At 43.4% G+C, this 12,324-nt stretch overlaps 9 non-coding genes across 9 annotated transcripts; all 9 read left to right on the top strand.

Annotated features, from left to right (window-relative positions):
• The first annotated feature begins 344 nt into the window (after positions 1-344).
• On the top strand, positions 345-416 carry trnap-agg. The gene has a single exon. It is a non-coding gene; the product is annotated as a tRNA-Pro (tRNA).
• A 1,065-nt stretch (positions 417-1,481) lies between these two features.
• trnap-agg lies at positions 1,482-1,553 on the top strand. The gene has a single exon. It is a non-coding gene; the product is annotated as a tRNA-Pro (tRNA).
• Positions 1,554-2,618: 1,065 nt separating this feature from the next.
• trnap-agg lies at positions 2,619-2,690 on the top strand. Its single transcript has one exon. It is a non-coding gene; the product is annotated as a tRNA-Pro (tRNA).
• Positions 2,691-3,756: 1,066 nt separating this feature from the next.
• On the top strand, positions 3,757-3,828 carry trnap-agg. The gene has a single exon. It is a non-coding gene; the product is annotated as a tRNA-Pro (tRNA).
• A 1,065-nt stretch (positions 3,829-4,893) lies between these two features.
• trnap-agg lies at positions 4,894-4,965 on the top strand. The gene has a single exon. It is a non-coding gene; the product is annotated as a tRNA-Pro (tRNA).
• A 1,065-nt stretch (positions 4,966-6,030) lies between these two features.
• Positions 6,031-6,102, top strand: trnap-agg. Its single transcript has one exon. It is a non-coding gene; the product is annotated as a tRNA-Pro (tRNA).
• Positions 6,103-7,167: 1,065 nt separating this feature from the next.
• trnap-agg lies at positions 7,168-7,239 on the top strand. Its single transcript has one exon. It is a non-coding gene; the product is annotated as a tRNA-Pro (tRNA).
• A 3,399-nt stretch (positions 7,240-10,638) lies between these two features.
• Positions 10,639-10,710, top strand: trnap-agg. Its single transcript has one exon. It is a non-coding gene; the product is annotated as a tRNA-Pro (tRNA).
• Positions 10,711-11,775: 1,065 nt separating this feature from the next.
• trnap-agg lies at positions 11,776-11,847 on the top strand. Its single transcript has one exon. It is a non-coding gene; the product is annotated as a tRNA-Pro (tRNA).
• The last annotated feature ends 477 nt before the right edge of the window (positions 11,848-12,324 follow it).

The following is a 12,324-nucleotide window of genomic DNA, read 5'->3' as shown; positions in this document are numbered from 1 at the left end:
ATACGTTCAAATTCCAAACCATCTCTCAGGGAGCCGCACTGACAGACATAACTTGCACAAATACTCGCAGACTGCAAACCTTGGGGAGTATCTGGCCACTGCCCTTCACTGTCGAAGTCGTAGTTTTCCCAGGTGAAGCTTACAGAGAAAACAATGTGAATAAACATGTGGATATTATTATACTTTTCCAGGATTCGTTTACAGAGACCATACATGTTTTGATCCTGTTACTAGGAGAGGCAGAGAATCACCTCTTTAGTCTTTGATGGGTTTGACCCTTTGTGATGCATTAAGGACTGAGCTAGCTGGGATATTGACTGCTGTGCCAAAAGATGGCATCTGCTGGCTCGTTGGTCTAGGGGTATGATTCTCGCTTAGGGTGCGAGAGGTCCCGGGTTCAAATCCCAGACGAGCCCAGCCTTTACAAATAACAGTAATGCTTGAATTGAGTGGTTTCTCCTACACTCTTGTCAACAAGAAAAAATGAATTGAGTTGGTGAAACTGGTGACTTGTTTTTTGGCTGCTTTATATAGGGCTATGACTCTCGCTTCGACTGCGAGAGGTCCTGGGTTCAAATCCCAGAAGAGCCCAGGTTTTAAGGCAACTTCCCTCTACTTGCCATGGGTTTACTAATCATCGGACGTGTGTTCGGCTTCTGCTATAACCCTTTCCTAAATCCAGGTTCCTGTGGGTATTTTCTGAAATGCTTTATAGTCGCAACCTTGCTACATGTAGGCCAAAGCCATGTCGTTTCATTGTAGACGTATTGTTTAATTCTGAGTTTTACATATTCTGGATGCCTTTTCAGCACCTTATGAATCACCATGTTGATGGTCTGAATACAAGGCAAACTTGAGGGAAAGTAAAAATGCCGCATGGCCCACACAGTTCCTGGGAAATGACACCAGCAGGATGTATTCAACAGGGATTTTTGCAGAGGGTGTGACAAGTTCCGGTTTCTAAGCCCAGATGAGCTGTGGTTTAAACATGATTTAGAGACCATTCCTCTTTCATGGTTTGATCATTTGTTTTGGTTTGGAGAAAACGCCAGCCGAGATGCCGACTGTAGGGAGGAAGCTTCTTGCCATAGTCTTGTTTGTTTAGGGTTATGATTCTGTATTTTACAAAATGGCACCATACATCCAAATTCCAAACCATCTCTCAGGGAGCCGCACAGACAGACATAACTTGCGCACATACTCGCAGACTGCAAACCTTGGGGAGTATCTGGCCACTGCTCTTCACTGTCGAAGTCGTAGTTTTCCCAGGTGAAGCTTACAGAGAAAACAATGTGAATAAACATGTGGCTATTATTATACTTTTCCAGGATTCGTTTACAGAGACCATACATGTTTTGATCCTGTTAATAGGAGAGGCAGAGAATCAGCTCTTTAGTCTTTGATGGGTTTGACCATTTGTGATGCATTAAGGACTGAGCTAGCTGGGATACTGACTGCTGTGCCAAAAGATGGCATCTGCTGGCTCGTTGGTCTAGGGGTATGATTCTCGCTTAGGGTGCGAGAGGTCCCGGGTTCAAATCCCGGACGAGCCCAGCCTTTACAAAGAACAGTAATGCTTGAATTGAGTGGTTTCTCCTACACTCTTGTCAACAAGAAAAACTGAATTGAGTTGGTGAAACTGGTGACTTGTTTTTTGGCTGCTTTATATAGGGCTATGACTCTCGCTTCGACTGCGAGAGGTCCTGGGTTCAAATCCCAGAAGAGCCCAGGTTTTAAGGCAACTTCCCTCTACTTGCCATGGGTTTACTAATCATCGGACGTGTGTTCGGCTTCTGCTATAACCCTTTCCTAAATCCAGGTTCCTGTGGGTATTTTCTGAAATGCTTTATAGTCGCAACCTTGCTACATGTAGGCCAAAGCCATGTCGTTTCATTGTAGACGTATTGTTTAATTCTGAGTTTTACATATTCTGGATGCCTTTTCAGCACCTTATGAATCACCATGTTGATGGTCTGAATACAAGGCAAACTTGAGGGAAAGTAAAAATGCCGCATGGCCCACACAGTTCCTGGGAAATGACACCAGCAGGATGTATTCAACAGGGATTTTTGCAGAGGTTGTGACAAGTTCCGGTTTCTAAGCGCAGATGAGCTGTGGTTTAAACATGATTTAGAGACCATTCCTCTTTCATGGTTTGATCATTTGTTTTGGTTTGGAGAAAACGCCAGCCGAGATGCCGACTGTAGGGAGGAAGCTTCTTGCCATAGTCTTGTTTGTTTAGGGTTATGATTCTGTATTTTACAAAATGGCACCATACGTCCAAATTCCAAACCATCTCTCAGGGAGCCTCACAGACAGACATAACTTGCACACATACTCGCAGACTGCAAACCTTGGGGAGTATCTGGCCACTGCCCTTCACTGTCGAAGTCGTAGTTTTCCCAGGTGAAGCTTACAGAGAAAACAATGTGAATAAACATGTGGATATTATTATACTTTTCCAAGATTCGTTTACAGAGACCATACATGTTTTGATCCTGTTACTAGGAGAGGCAGAGAATCACCTCTTTAGTCTTTGATGGGTTTGACCCTTTGTGATGCATTAAGGACTGAGCTAGCTGGGATATTGACTGCTGTGCCAAAAGATGGCATCTGCTGGCTCGTTGGTCTAGGGGTATGATTCTCGCTTAGGGTGCGAGAGGTCCCGGGTTCAAATCCCGGACGAGCCCAGCCTTTACAAAGAACAGTAATGCTTGAATTGAGTGGTTTCTCCTACACTCTTGTCAACAAGAAAAAATGAATTGAGTTGGTGAAACTGGTGACTTGTTTTTTGGCTGCTTTATATAGGGCTATGACTCTCGCTTCGACTGCGAGAGGTCCTGGGTTCAAATCCCAGAAGAGCCCAGGTTTTAAGGCAACTTCCCTCTACTTGCCATGGGTTTACTAATCATCGGACGTGTGTTCGGCTTCTGCTATAACCCTTTCCTAAATCCAGGTTCCTGTGGGTATTTTCTGAAATGCTTTATAGTCAGCAACCTTGCTACATGTAGGCCAAAGCCATGTCGTTTCATTGTAGACGTATTGTTTAATTCTGAGTTTTACATATTCTGGATGCCTTTTCAGCACCTTATGAATCACCATGTTGATGGTCTGAATACAAGGCAAACTTGAGGGAAAGTAAAAATGCCGCATGGCCCACACAGTTCCTGGGAAATGACACCAGCAGGATGTATTCAACAGGGATTTTTGCAGAGGTTGTGACAAGTTCCGGTTTCTAAGCCCAGATGAGCTGTGGTTTAAACATGATTTAGAGACCATTCCTCTTTCATGGTTTGATCATTTGTTTTGGTTTGGAGAAAACGCCAGCCGAGATGTCGACTGTAGGGAGGAAGCTTCTTGCCATAGTCTTGTTTGTTTAGGGTTATGATTCTGTATTTTACAAAATGGCACCATACATCCAAATTCCAAACCATCTCTCAGGGAGCCGCACAGACAGACATAACTTGCGCACATACTCGCAGACTGCAAACCTTGGGGAGTATCTGGCCACTGCTCTTCACTGTCGAAGTCGTAGTTTTCCCAGGTGAAGCTTACAGAGAAAACAATGTGAATAAACATGTGGCTATTATTATACTTTTCCAGGATTCGTTTACAGAGACCATACATGTTTTGATCCTGTTAATAGGAGAGGCAGAGAATCAGCTCTTTAGTCTTTGATGGGTTTGACCATTTGTGATGCATTAAGGACTGAGCTAGCTGGGATACTGACTGCTGTGCCAAAAGATGGCATCTGCTGGCTCGTTGGTCTAGGGGTATGATTCTCGCTTAGGGTGCGAGAGGTCCCGGGTTCAAATCCCGGACGAGCCCAGCCTTTACAAAGAACAGTAATGCTTGAATTGACTGGTTTCTCCTACACTCTTGTCAACAAGAAAAAATGAATTGAGTTGGTGAAACTGGTGACTTGTTTTTTGGCTGCTTTATATAGGGCTATGACTCTCGCTTCGACTGCGAGAGGTCCTGGGTTCAAATCCCAGAAGAGCCCAGGTTTTAAGGCAACTTCCCTCTACTTGCCATGGGTTTACTAATCATCGGACGTGTGTTCGGCTTCTGCTATAACCCTTTCCTAAATCCAGGTTCCTGTGGGTATTTTCTGAAATGCTTTATAGTCGCAACCTTGCTACATGTAGGCCAAAGCCATGTCGTTTCATTGTAGACGTATTGTTTAATTCTGAGTTTTACATATTCTGGATGCCTTTTCAGCACCTTATGAATCACCATGTTGATGGTCTGAATACAAGGCAAACTTGAGGGAAAGTAAAAATGCCGCATGGCCCACACAGTTCCTGGGAAATGACACCAGCAGGATGTATTCAACAGGGATTTTTGCAGAGGGTGTGACAAGTTCCGGTTTCTAAGCGCAGATGAGCTGTGGTTTAAACATGATTTAGAGACCATTCCTCTTTCATGGTTTGATCATTTGTTTTGGTTTGGAGAAAACGCCAGCCGAGATGCCGACTGTAGGGAGGAAGCTTCTTGCCATAGTCTTGTTTGTTTAGGGTTATGATTCTGTATTTTACAAAATGGCACCATACATCCAAATTCCAAACCATCTCTCAGGGAGCCTCACAGACAGACATAACTTGCGCACATACTCGCAGACTGCAAACCTTGGGGAGTATCTGGCCACTGCCCTTCACTGTCGAAGTCGTAGTTTTCCCAGGTGAAGCTTACAGAGAAAACAATGTGAATAAACATGTGGATATTATTATACTTTTCCAGGATTCGTTTACAGAGACCATACATGTTTTGATCCTGTTAATAGGAGAGGCAGAGAATCAGCTCTTTAGTCTTTGATGGGTTTGACCGTTTGTGATGCATTAAGGACTGAGCTAGCTGGGATACTGACTGCTGTGCCAAAAGATGGCATCTGCTGGCTCGTTGGTCTAGGGGTATGATTCTCGCTTAGGGTGCGAGAGGTCCTGGGTTCACATCCCGGACGAGCCCAGCCTTTACAAAGAACAGTAATGCTTGAATTGAGTAGTTTCTCCTACACTCTTGTCAACAAGAAAAAATGAATTGAGTTGGTGAAACTGGTGACTTGTTTTTTGGCTGCTTTATATAGGGCTATGACGCTCGCTTCGAGTGCGAGAGGTCCTGGGTTCAAATCCCAGAAGAGCCCAGGTTTTAAGGCAACTTCCCTCTACTTGCCATGGGTTTACTAATCATCGGACGTGCGTTCGGCTTCTGCTATAACCCTTTCCTACATCCAGGTTCCTGTGGGTATTTTCTGAAATGCTTTATAGTCACAACCTTGCTACATGTAGGCCAAAGCCATGTCGTTTCATTGTAGACATATTGTTTAATTCTGAGTTTTACATATTCTGGATGCCTTTTCAGCACCTTATGAATCACCATGTTGATGGTCTGAATACAAGGCAAACTTGAGGGAAAGTAAAAATGCCGCATGGCCCACACCGTTCCTGGGAAATGACAACAGCAGGATGTATTCAACAAGGATTAGCGCAGAGGGTGTGACAAGTTCTGTTTTCTAAGCCCAGATGAGCTGTGGTTTAAACATGATTTAGAGACCATTCCTCATTCATGGTTTGATCATTTGTTTTGGTTTGGAGAAAACGCCAGCCGAGATGCCGACTGTAGGGAGGAAGCTTCTTGCCATAGTCTTGTTTGTTTAGGGTTATGATTCTGTATTTTACAAAATGGCACCATACGTCCAAATTCCAAACCATCTCTCAGGGAGCCTCACAGACAGACATAACTTGCACACATACTCGCAGACTGCAAACCTTGGGGAGTATCTGGCCACTGCCCTTCACTGTCGAAGTCGTAGTTTTCCCAGGTGAAGCTTACAGAGAAAACAATGTGAATAAACATGTGGATATTATTATACTTTTCCAGGATTCGTTTACAGAGACCATACATGTTTTGATCCTGTTAATAGGAGAGGCAGAGAATCAGCTCTTTAGTCTTTGATGGGTTTGACCGTTTGTGATGCTATAAGGACTGAGCTAGCTGGGATATTGACTGCTGTGCCAAACGATGGCATCTGCTGGCTCGTTGGTCTAGGGGTATGATTCTCGCTTAGGGTGCGAGAGGTCCCGGGTTCAAATCCCGGACGAGCCCAGCCTTTACAAAGTACAGTAATGCTTGAATTGAGTGGTTTCTCCTACACTCTTGTCAACAAGAAAAAATTAATTGAGTTGGTGAAACTGGTGACTTCTTTTTTGGCTGCTTTATATAGGGCTATGACTCTCGCTTCGACTGCGAGAGGTCCTGGGTTCAAATCCCAGAAGAGCCCAGGTTTTAAGGCAACTTCCCTCTACTTGCCATGGGTTTACTAATCATCGGACGTGCGTTCGGCTTCTGCTATAACCCTTTCCTAAATCCAGGTTCCTGTGGGTATTTTCTGAAATGCTTTATAGTCGCAACCTTGCTACATGTAGGCCAAAGCCATGTCGTTTCATTGTAGACGTATTGTTTAATTCTGAGTTTTACATATTCTGGATGCCTTTTCAGCACCTTATGAATCACCATGTTGATGGTCTGAATACAAGGCAAACTTGAGGGAAAGTAAAAATGCAGCATGGCCCACACCGTTCCTGGGAAATGACAACAGCAGGATGTATTCAACAGGGATTTTTGCAGAGGGTGTGACAAGTTCCGGTTTCTAAGCGCAGATGAGCTGTGGTTTAAACATGATTTAGAGACCATTCCTCTTTCATGGTTTGATCATTTGTTTTGGTTTGGAGAAAACGCCAGCCGTGATGCTGACTGTAGGGAGGAAGCTTCTTGCCATAGTCTTGTTTGTTTAGGGTTAAGATTCTGTATTTTACAAAATGGCACCATACGTCCAAATTCCAAATCATCTCTCAGGGAGCCTCACAGACAGACATAACTTGCACAAATACTCGCAGACTGCAAACCTTGGGGAGTATCTGGCCACTGCCCTTCACTGTCGAAGTCGTAGTTTTCCCAGGTGAAGCTTACAGAGAAAACAATGTGAATAAACATGTGGATATTATTATACTTTTCCAGGATTCGTTTACAGAGACCATATATGTTTCGATCCTGTTACTAGGAGAGGCAGAGAATCACCTCTTTAGTCTTTGATGGGTTTGACCCTTTGTGATGCATTAAGGACTGAGCTAGCTGGGATACTGACTGCTGTGCCAAAAGATGGCATCTGCTGGCTCGTTGGTCTAGGGGTATGATTCTTGCTTAGGGTGCGAGAGGTCCCGGGTTCAAATCCCAGACGAGCCCAGCCTTTACAAAAAACAGTAATGCTTGAATTGAGTGGTTTCTCCTACACTCTTGTCAACAAGAAAAACTGAATTGAGTTGGTGAAACTGGTGACTTGTTTTTTGGCTGCTTTATATAGGGCTATGACTCTCGCTTGGACTGCGAGAGGTCCTGGGTTCAAATCCCAGAAGAGCCCAGGTTTTAAGGCAACTTCCCTCTACTTGCCATGGGTTTACTAATCATCGGACGTGTGTTCGGCTTCTGCTATAACCCTTTCCTAAATCCAGGTTCCTGTGGGTATTTTCTGAAATGCTTTATAGTCGCAACCTTGCTACATGTAGGCCAAAGCCATGTCGTTTCATTGTATGAGCATGGACATGCTCAGTCAGATTGATCACTCTGACTTTAATAGTGACAATGTAAACCAGCTTGTGACTCACTATGACATTACCCTCTCTGCTATCTTTAATGAATTGGCACCATTAAAGACTCGCAAAGTATCTTTCACCCAGTCTGCCCCCTGGTTTACACCAGAGTTGCGCAAGCTAAAGTCTGCTGGTCGTCTGCTTGAGCGTCGCTGGAGGAGAACTGGCATGATGGTGCATGCCCTCGCTTATAAGGATCATGTTGGTTACTATAAAGAGGAGCTGCAAAAAGCAAAAACACTTTATTTTTCAAATGTCATTCAGTGCTCCACTGATAATCTGCGAGGTCTTTTTCAAACAGTTAATAAGCTGATCCGCCCTCTGAATTGTTTTCCTTTAACACCTTCGGCTGATCTCTGTTCAAAGTTTATTAATTTTTTTAATCTGAAAATCGACTCTATTTACTCTCAGTTTGCTTTTACGCGGCCTATATTGAATCATCAATCTCTCTCTGTTCAATTCTCTGGTAGTTGCCTTTCTAATTTTTCTACTGTTAATGAGAGTTTTGTTGGTGAGCTTATTATGAAATCTAGAGCCACTACATGTCAGTTAGACCCCATTCCAACACAGTGGGTGAAATCTTGTCTCCCTGCTATTTGTCCCCTTATCACCAAGGTCATAAATGCATCACTCACTGCAGGCTTGGTCCCTCCCTGTTTGAAATTAGCTGCTGTTACTCCTGTGCTAAAAAAACCTGGCCTTGACCCTGAGAATTTTGCTAACTTTAGGCCCATTTCTAATCTTCCACTCCTGGCCAAAGTATTAGAGCGAACGGTTGCTTCTCAGCTACACGAACATCTGGAATCGAATGATTTGTACGAAGTGTTCCAGTCTGGTTTCAGGAGGAACCATAGCACAGAAACGACTCTACTCAGAGTTGTGAATGATTTGTTATTAGCTGCTGACCAGGGGATGCTAAATGTATTGATTCTTTTAGACCTGACTGCTGCGTTTGATACTGTTTGCCATAACCTGCTACTTACCAGGCTTGAGACACTTATAGGTATAAGTGGCACCGCTCTTTCCTGGTTTAAGTCCTACCTATCTGATAGGCAGCAGTTTGTTTCTATTGGTGGCTACAAGTCTGATTTGTGTGCGCTGTCCCGTGGTGTCCCCCAGGGATCTGTACTTGGCCCTCTACTTTTCATTTTATATATGCTTCCACTTGGCAACATCATTAGAAGGCATGGGCTCCAGTTTCACTGCTTTGCGGACGATGTGCAGATCTATGTTTACTCTAAACCATCTCATACCTGTCCGCCTGCTGTGCTAAGTGACTGTTTACTTGATGTACGTGCCTGGCTGGTTGAAAACTTTCTAAGCCTTAATGGTACTAAAACTGAGGCCATACTGATTTCCTCTCCTGCTACTGCCAGAAAGCTCAGTAGCCTTGCTTTCTCTATACCAGGGTTTGTTGTCTCCTCCTCTGCTCAGGTTCGAAATCTGGGTGTAATTTTTGACACAACACTGTCGTTCGAACCCCACATAAAAAATGTCTGCAAAACAGCCTTTTTTCATTTAAAGAACATTTCCAGAATTCGCCCATTTCTGTCTTCTGCTGCTGCTGAGATCATTACTCATGCATTCGTGACCTCTAGATTAGACTATTGTAATGCAGTGTTGCATGGTCTCCCTACCCGGCTTTTAAACAGACTGCAGTATGTGCAAAACTCTGCTGCTAGGGTGTTGACCCATAAAAGATCTTGGGAACATATTACACCAGTATTGAGGGATCTCCACTGGCTTCCAGTCCAGTTTAGAGTACAGTATAAAATACTGGTAACTGTTTTTAAATCTCTCCATGATCTTGCCCCCACTTATTTGGGTAATCTACTTCAGATGTATGTTCCAACTCGCACTTTACGCTCCTCTTACTCTCATCTCCTAATTGTGCCTTCTACAAAATTCCGTACTCTAGGTGATAGAGCGTTTGGTGTTGCTGGCCCAAAACTCTGGAATGGGCTTCCACTACAGCTCCGTACATCATCATCTCTATCATGTTTTAAAGCCGGTCTTAAAACCTATCTCTTCCAGCTAGCATTTGAGTGAGAATTTCTCTCGAACTTCTATTTATTTTAGTTAAGTCTTTTATTATTGTTTTATTTTTATTGTTGTTATTTTATATATTTTTTTTTTTTTTTTTTTTCTTAGTTTATTTTATATATTGTTATAAATCTTAATGTATTATCTGTTTTACTTTTTTTGTATTGTACAGTGTCCTTGGGTCTCTTGAAAGGCGCTTTATAAAATAAAAGTATTATTATTATTATTATTAGACGTATTGTTTAATTCTGAGTTTTACATATTCTGGATGCCTTTTCAGCACCTTATGAATCACCATGTTGATGGTCTGAATACAAGGCAAACTTGAGGGAAAGCAAAAATGCCGCATGGCCCACACAGTTCCTGGGAAATGACACCAGCAGGATGTATTCAACAGGGATTTTTGCAGAGGTTGTGACAAGTTCCGGTTTCTAAGCCCAGATGAGCTGTGGTTTAAACATGATTTAGAGACCATTCCTCTTTCATGGTTTGATCATTTGTTTTGGTTTGGAGAAAACGCCAGCCGTGATGCTGACTGTAGGGAGGAAGCTTCTTGCCATAGTCTTGTTTGTTTAGGGTTAAGATTCCGTATTTTACAAAATGGCACCATACGTCCAAATTCCAAATCATCTCTCAGGGAGCCTCACAGACAGACATAACTTGCACAAATACTCGCAGACTGCAAACCTTGGGGAGTATCTGGCCACTGCCCTTCACTGTCGAAGTCGTAGTTTTCCCAGGTGAAGCTTACAGAGAAAACAATGTGAATAAACATGTGGATATTATTATACTTTTCCAGGATTCGTTTACAGAGACCATATATGTTTCGATTCTGTTACTAGGAGAGGCAGAGAATCACCTCTTTAGTCTTTGATGGGTTTGACCCTTTGTGATGCATTAAGGACTGAGCTAGCTGGGAAGTTGACTGCTGTGCCAAAAGATGGCATCTGCTGGCTCGTTGGTCTAGGGGTATGATTCTTGCTTAGGGTGCGAGAGGTCCCGGGTTCAAATCCCAGACGAGCCCCGCCTTTACAAAAAACAGTAATGCTTGAACTGAGTGGTTTCTCCTACACTCTTGTCAACAAGAAAAACTGAATTGAGTTGGTGAAACTGGTGACTTTTTTTTTGGCTGCTTTATATAGGGCTATGACTCTCGCTTGGACTGCGAGAGGTCCTGGGTTCAAATCCCAGAAGAGCCCAGGTTTTAAGGCAACTTCCCTCTACTTGCCATGGGTTTACTAATCATCGGACGTGTGTTCGGCTTCTGCTATAACCCTTTCCTAAATCCAGGTTCCTGTGGGTATTTTCTGAAATGCTTTATAGTCGCAACCTTGCTACATGTAGGCCAAAGCCATGTCGTTTCATTGTAGACGTATTGTTTAATTCTGAGTTTTACATATTCTGGATGCCTTTTCAGCACCTTATGAATCACCATGTTGATGGTCTGAATACAAGGCAAACTTGAGGGAAAGCAAAAATGCCGCATGGCCCACACAGTTCCTGGGAAATGACACCAGCAGGATGTATTCAACAGGGATTTTTGCAGAGGTTGTGACAAGTTCCGGTTTCTAAGCCCAGATGAGCTGTGGTTTAAACATGATTTAGAGACCATTCCTCTTTCATGGTTTGATCATTTGTTTTGGTTTGGAGAAAACGCCAGCCGAGATGTCGACTGTAGGGAGGAAGCTTCTTTCCATAGTCTTGTTTGTTTAGGGTTATGATTCTGTATTTTACAAAATGGCACCATACATCCAAATTCCAAACCATCTCTCAGGCAGCCGCACAGACAGACATAACTTGCGCACATACTCGCAGACTGCAAACCTTGGGGAGTATCTGGCCACTGCTCTTCACTGTCGAAGTCGTAGTTTTCCCAGGTGAAGCTTACAGAGAAAACAATGTGAATAAACATGTGGCTATTATTATACTTTTCCAGGATTCGTTTACAGAGACCATACATGTTTTGATCCTGTTAATAGGAGAGGCAGAGAATCAGCTCTTTAGTCTTTGATGGGTTTGACCATTTGTGATGCATTAAGGACTGAGCTAGCTGGGATACTGACTGCTGTGCCAAAAGATGGCATCGGCTGGCTCGTTGGTCTAGGGGTATGATTCTCGCTTAGGGTGCGAGAGGTCCCGGGTTCAAATTCCGGACGAGCCCAGCCTTTACAAAGAACAGTAATGCTTGAATTGAGTGGTTTCTCCTACATGTAGGCCAAAGCCATGTCGTTTCATTGTAGACGTATTGTTTAATTCTGAGTTTTACATATTCTGCATGCCTTTTCAGCACCCTATGAATCACCATGTTGATGGTCTGAATACAAGGCAAACTTGAGGGAAAGTAAAAATGCCGCAAGGCCCACACCGTTCCTGGGAAATGACAACAGCAGGATGTATTCAACAGGGATTTTTGCAGAGGGTGTGACAAGTTCCGGTTTCTAAGCGCAGATGAGCTGTGGTTTAAACATGATTTAGAGACCATTCCTCTTTCATGGTTTGATCATTTGTTTTGGTTTGGAGAAAACGCCAGCCGAGATTCCGACTGTAGGGAGGAAGCTTCTTGCCATAGTCTTGTTTGTTTAGGGGTATGATTCTGTATTTTACAAAATGGCACCATACATCCAAATTCCAAACCATC

Source organism: Pygocentrus nattereri, chromosome 16 (assembly GCF_015220715.1).
Source record: "Pygocentrus nattereri isolate fPygNat1 chromosome 16, fPygNat1.pri, whole genome shotgun sequence".
Taxonomy (NCBI): Eukaryota; Metazoa; Chordata; class Actinopteri; order Characiformes; family Serrasalmidae; genus Pygocentrus; species Pygocentrus nattereri.
The sequence above is the reverse complement of the archived record's forward strand: the minus strand, read 5'-3'. Positions and strand labels throughout refer to the sequence as shown.